We start from the raw sequence: 6,000 nt of genomic DNA on the forward strand, positions 1-6,000 counted from the left end.
GCAGATGGGACAGAAATGCAGGTCAGAGGCAATTTGGGGAGAGCAGGGTATTGATGGCATCAGAGCTGAGTCCGTTCTGCTTGCAGCTTGGAGTCCCTGTCACCCGGGGAGTTTTGTAGAGGGCGTCTGCTGGGACAGCTGGCCATGTGCAGTCAGAATCAAAGCCATCCCTCTCCCTCTCTCCATCCCTTTCTGTCCCAATCATTCTCCTTCCCACTGTGCATAGGAACACAGGGATGGCCTCACCTCTTCAGATCAGGGTCCACCTCCCACAGGGCCCAGCACCGCCTGCTTTACAGAAAGGTCCAAGGAATCGTCTCGTGCTTAGTCATGGAATAATGTGCCCACTGGGGATGGGTCCTTCCAAACTTCCTCTCTTTCTCCCCCTCCAGGTCTTTTCACTCCCATTGGGCCCCAGAATCCCAAGATGGGGATTATCAAAGGAGCACAAGCATTATACCTGGTGCAGCCTTCCCAGACTGCGTCTGCAGAGCCACCAAAGCAGGCTACGAGCTGGTGCAAATCAGTGTCGCGCCATTGGAGTTAATGGGGCCAAATCCCCTGCTGGTGTCTTGCCACTGGAGTTAAGGGCCAGAGCCCCAGCTGGTGTAAATCAGTCATAGTTCCATTGGAGTCATTTTGCCCCCAAACAATCCCCAGCTGATGTCAATCAGCTCTAGTTCCAATTGGAGTCAATGAGGCCAGATCCCTAGCTGGCGTGAAGTAGTTCCAGCCACTTTAATGAAACAATGCTGACTTATGCCAGCTAGAGAGCTCGCCCACCCTCTCCTGAGCTAACGCTTTCGAGCCAGCAACCAATCCACTCAGTCCCCCTCCTTCTTCTTGTGGTGTGTCAGCAGTGGTGGTAGAAAGGCGAAGAACAGCTCTGTCACCTGTATACATATATACATAATAATCTATAGTTTCTATTTCTATTGTATATTTACTCTGTAAATGTTGGTGTAAATTCTGTTAAATGACGAACATATTCCAAAGTGACCCGTGGGCTATTTTCATTCTCAGTGCTGTACAGATCTATTTTCATTGTATATTTGAGATATTTATAATTTCTTAGTCTAGTGTGTGATTGGCAGCTGCCCCGCCATGTTGCCCACAGTGGGGAGCCACAAGCAGGAGCTGCCTTCATTTTTTTTCCGTGGAAGTACAGTATTGCTTGTGGCGTTTGCTAGATATTAGGTTCAGGGCGGGGTTTAAGTGTTAGGTGCTGTATGCTGTGTGTGAGTTATGGTTAATAGATGCTACATGTGTATGTTATGTTAAGACTTTTCGGTAATTCAACCACTCTTCAGTTTCTATTAACAACCAGCTTTAGTCTGTTTATAACAGCAAACATGCCCTAGGGTACGTTCCCAGATCTTGCTCTCTTCCTGGCAGGGGAAGGGTTAAAGCTGATCATCTGCAGGGTTTTATGGCCAATGATCAATTTCTATTGCACTCTCTCAGACATGAGGATGAGCCAATATTATGACTGCATGCACTTTTTTTTTTCTAATTGCAAAAGTTTGATAGGTTGAAACCCTGTGGAATTAGTGGCCTTGGATGGGGTCAGTGAGGATTGGGGAGCAATAAGGGGTGTTCTCAGAAAGTGTCCCCACCTATCCTTGAGGGGATACTTAGCTGGCACCTGTCTGCTGAGGGGAGGCTGGTTTACTCGAGCACAGGATACAACTTCGACAAGCACAATAGCCTCTAATGAAGAATTGACCAACTTGCACTGCCTGCGTGGCAGCTACCAGCACTGTTTGTAACTCCACTCTCACCAGCTCCCTTACCCTGCCCAGCCCCACAGTATCTCTGGTGCTCCTCAGCAGACAGTCCTCCCTCTCTGCCTTCCAGGAAGAGACTGCCCCTTGCTCTGCTGAGCAGCCCTTTATATATGGGCCACTCCAGCAAGCCTTCTCCTGATTGGCTCTCCCAATAAATCCTTCCTGATTGGCTGGGTTCTGCGCAGTATCTTCAAGGCTGTCTTAACCCTTCTCCTGCCTCTATGGGGCATCTGCCCCACCACACCCCCAAACACTTCCAACCTTGGGAGAGTGGGGAGGTCAAAATCTCAATTCTGGTTTAGTACATGGTCCAGTTATTTACCAAACTCTAGATCTGAACTTTGGAGATGTTCAGAATCCAGATCTGAGATTTTGGAAGCTTGTGTCTGACTCTGCTATGTGTCCCTCAAACAGACAGCTGATTTTGCCTTTTGCTGCTAAACCACTGGCAGGACCAAGTGGCAGCTCAGCCCCTCTGCGAAGTGATATTTCTATCCAGGTGGCAGTAAGTGGGGTGGGTAATGGTTTCTGGCAATACATTCCCATGCACCGTGCTTTTAGTAACATACCGTAGATCATCATTGTCCTTGTCAATACCTGTTAGTGGTTGAACAGGTGGTGTAATTCCTCTGGGAACGATACAGACTGGATGCCATTTCTGCCACTGCGAGAATGGGGCGAGCAAGTCTCCACATCTCCCCCTAATGGCCTTGTGCAGTATTACTGCGTGATGCCATCCCCCTGCCCCGTTACCTATAGAGGACCTGGTGACTCAGCATTGCACTCAGCTGATCCTACAGTCCCTACCTTGCTTGTGTTTTGCTCAGGTCGTTTAAATGGGAACCAGTTCTCATTATCTTGTGGAGTTTATTATTGTAGATGTTCTCTCTGCATCCTCTGCCTTTTGTTCTGTCTAGAGGGGAATCTTCCTGACCAGGGGTGTCCTTGCATGAAGGAGGCAGCCGCAAGGGGCACCTCATAGGCTGATAGATTGCGAGGCCAGAAAGGCCTATAGTGATCGTCTAGTCAGAAGTCTTGTATCGCGCAGGCCGTAGGACTTCCCCAAAATAAATCCTAGAGCAGATCGTCTAGAAAAAACATCCCTCCTCCATTTAAAAATGGTCAGTGATGGAGACTCCACCACAACCCTTGGTAGAAGGGGGACCTTCAGGGCTGCATACTTCACTCCCAGACCAGTTCTGAACTGCTCCTCAGCTCCTGGTTCTGTTCACTCCTAGTCAGTGAGAGCCTGTGGGAATGAGGTGAGGTGGGGCACCATTACAGACCCATCACCCACCAGGTCAGCTACCTGATGCAGGTTCTGTCTACACTGCAAGTGGGTAAGCATAGCCGTGCTAGCTAGCATGGGTAATCATAGGAATGAAGACAGGGGACTGGGATTCGGCAGGGGCCAGCTGCCAAAGACAAGCTTGCTGGGGAGAGTGGATACGTATTTGCATTGTTAGCCCCTGCCACCATGTTGACACTGCTATTGTTACCCATGTCAGCTAGATTAAAGCTAGCAGGGGTATGCCTACCTGTGCTGCAAACACCCCACAACTTGCAGTGTAGACATATTCCTACAGACCAAAAGGGCTGTGGGAATCAGTGGGAGACTTTCCATTCCCCTGAGCATGGGGTCTTCCTGTGCTGAGCCTAGCAGGCACTGTGGTACTGCGGAGTGGCAAACACGGTGCCTGGTGTATGTCCCAGAATCCTTTGTGTTTGGAAACCAAGGGCCTGATCCCCGGTGCAGACAATGGCTAGACTCCCATTGGCTTCCAAGAACTTTAGATCAAGCCGCAGAGGAGCAGAAACAAGGGCCAAGAAGCAGGGGAGAGAGGCGGGGAAGAGGTCTAGTTGCCGGTGAGCTAAGGGCTGACCCTGAGTAGCAAGGCCTTTAGGCCAGCGTGCCCTACGGTGAGATGGCCCCAAATGTAGCAGAGAAGAGCCCTCAGAGTGGCTGCGGTGTGTTGTGTGAGCTGCTGTGGTGATTAAACTTTGGAAAGCACATATCTGATGAACCCCTACTGTACAGGGCAAAGCACAGAACTCGTCGTCTCACGTAGAATATAGCCGGTGTATTTACAAAGCACACCCTGGGCCGGCAGGAAAATGTATAGTAGGAGAAAGATACTGTAACAACCATAACTGAGTCCCATTAAAGTCTCTTCTTATCAAGTGCCGCCTCCTGGACTTCCTTTCTTGCACTCCGTGTCTGGGTAACTCAAAGCTTCGGGGAACAGGAATGTCACATGAAAAACAGGAGCCGCTGTGATGCTATCTTGGGGCACCCAGGACTGTGAGTCACCGTGTTACCCCCCCTCCCCCCCGGCTTCAGTGAGAGACAGGCTTGCTGGTACTTAACTGAGGTCAGCTCCCTGATGCCCCTAGTCTCTTAGCCACTTCCACTTCCTCAGCTCTGCCAGCCCCGACTGTGCTTTCCGGTGTACCCCAATCCCCTCACAAAGTGTCCCCCTGTAGTATCTAGCCCCTGGCACTGGACACTCAAAAGTAATTACCAAGGTCGCTGTTCCCAGCTTGATTAGTACAACTCAGGATTTGGTCCTTTATAACCACATTGCACGGAGAGAGCTTTATAGTGGAACAATCCTACGTCTTTTATCAAAGATTAAGCTGTAAGAGACACTGAGTATGTATAATGGAAGCAGAAATGGTTACATATAAAACAAAAAGCGTAACACACTTCTTGAAGTCGAAACTTAACTTTACCAGGCTGGAATCCTTGTCTAAGGTAGGTTAGCACTTAAAGCAAACACCCAGTGACACCATCCCTGGATGCAAAAAGTGCTGTCTTTTTGGCTCCCTCTGCGATTGGCTAAAGATGTCCCCTTATACTCCATTGTTGCTCTCCCCAGAGTCAGTAAAGCCCCCTAATGTCTATTCCGTGGTGTCTGGTGGCTTCATATTGACTTCACAACCTCATATTGAGTCGTGTGCAAATGGGCTTCTATTGTGTTGACTTACAATGCTTCATTTACACATGAGAGAGTAAGAGACATTTTCGCTCCTGTGGGGGGGAAGCCCTGTTTGCTGGCTCTGCCTGGGACGCAGGTTTTAAAGCCTATGTCTAGTACATAGACACAACTTCTGAAATATCGTCCGTTCATACAGCATGCCATGATAAGTTAAGGATCAACGTGATCCTGGCTTTCATTTCAGATCTCACATAGCATTCTTTACAGATAAATACAGTGACAGGAAAGTGTTGGGTGTAGTGAGTTTCTCAGGCCTGCCACGGGCTGCTGATCCAAAACAGCGATCTCTTTGCCAGAGGGCACTAAGGGGTCACGGCAGGGATTACAAGGGCAATACAGATGAGCCTGAAGGAGGGATCTGGCTGCAGTGACAGAAGAGGGAGATTTTAATGGAGAGCATAAATATCTATCCATCCATCCAACAAACCCTCTGTCTATGTCTATCTATCACCCTACATGTCTCTGTCTGTGTGTGGTGGAGCGGGGGCAGGGAATCTCTTTAGCTATTTGTACAGCAATTAGCACAGGAGGTCAGGGCCTTCAGGCAGTACAAATAATACTTAATGAGCCCGGTCGATCGCCATATGATCTCCTATATGGTGCTTCAGTCATCAGCCAGGATCTGAGGAAAGCATATAACCATGGCAGTAGAATCCACAAACTCATAAATGAGGCAGAGAATTGCTTGAACTGGCTGGCACTTGGCACCTGCAGGAGCAATGAGGTTCTCCCAGAAGATGAAATGAGCCTTGTCTTGGAGAAGCTCAGACATTCAGAGAAGCATTTGGAGCTGTGGAGAAGGCACACAGGGAAAAGCGACAGGAGGTGCAGAATGGGCGGGCAGACTTCATGAGCAGCACCCAATCATTGCACCATAACTTGCTAGAGCTTGTATAGCGCTCTTCTCACCCTGCCCTCCCCCTCCCCCTGTAGGAGCACTGGGGGAAAGGGGAGCTCCAGAATGCCTCTTATACTCCCATTTGGGCACCCCGGGCTCAGGGATCTGTGTCTAGGACATGCAGTGAGACTGCTTGTTCTCAATTCCCCACCCTCGTTTTGGGGGTGCGGCTCTGGCAAGCACTGATGGGGCCTATTTTGCATTCCCCAGTGACCTCCATGCTTGTGGCATTCACAAAACAGGCCCAATCTCAGCTCCTGGGGACTCAGCGGCGTGTTTGTGGTATGAACCCAACCACCCCTCTTTGGGCTCAGGG

Source organism: Gopherus evgoodei, chromosome 4 (genome assembly GCF_007399415.2).
Source record: "Gopherus evgoodei ecotype Sinaloan lineage chromosome 4, rGopEvg1_v1.p, whole genome shotgun sequence".
Taxonomy (NCBI): domain Eukaryota; kingdom Metazoa; phylum Chordata; order Testudines; family Testudinidae; genus Gopherus; species Gopherus evgoodei.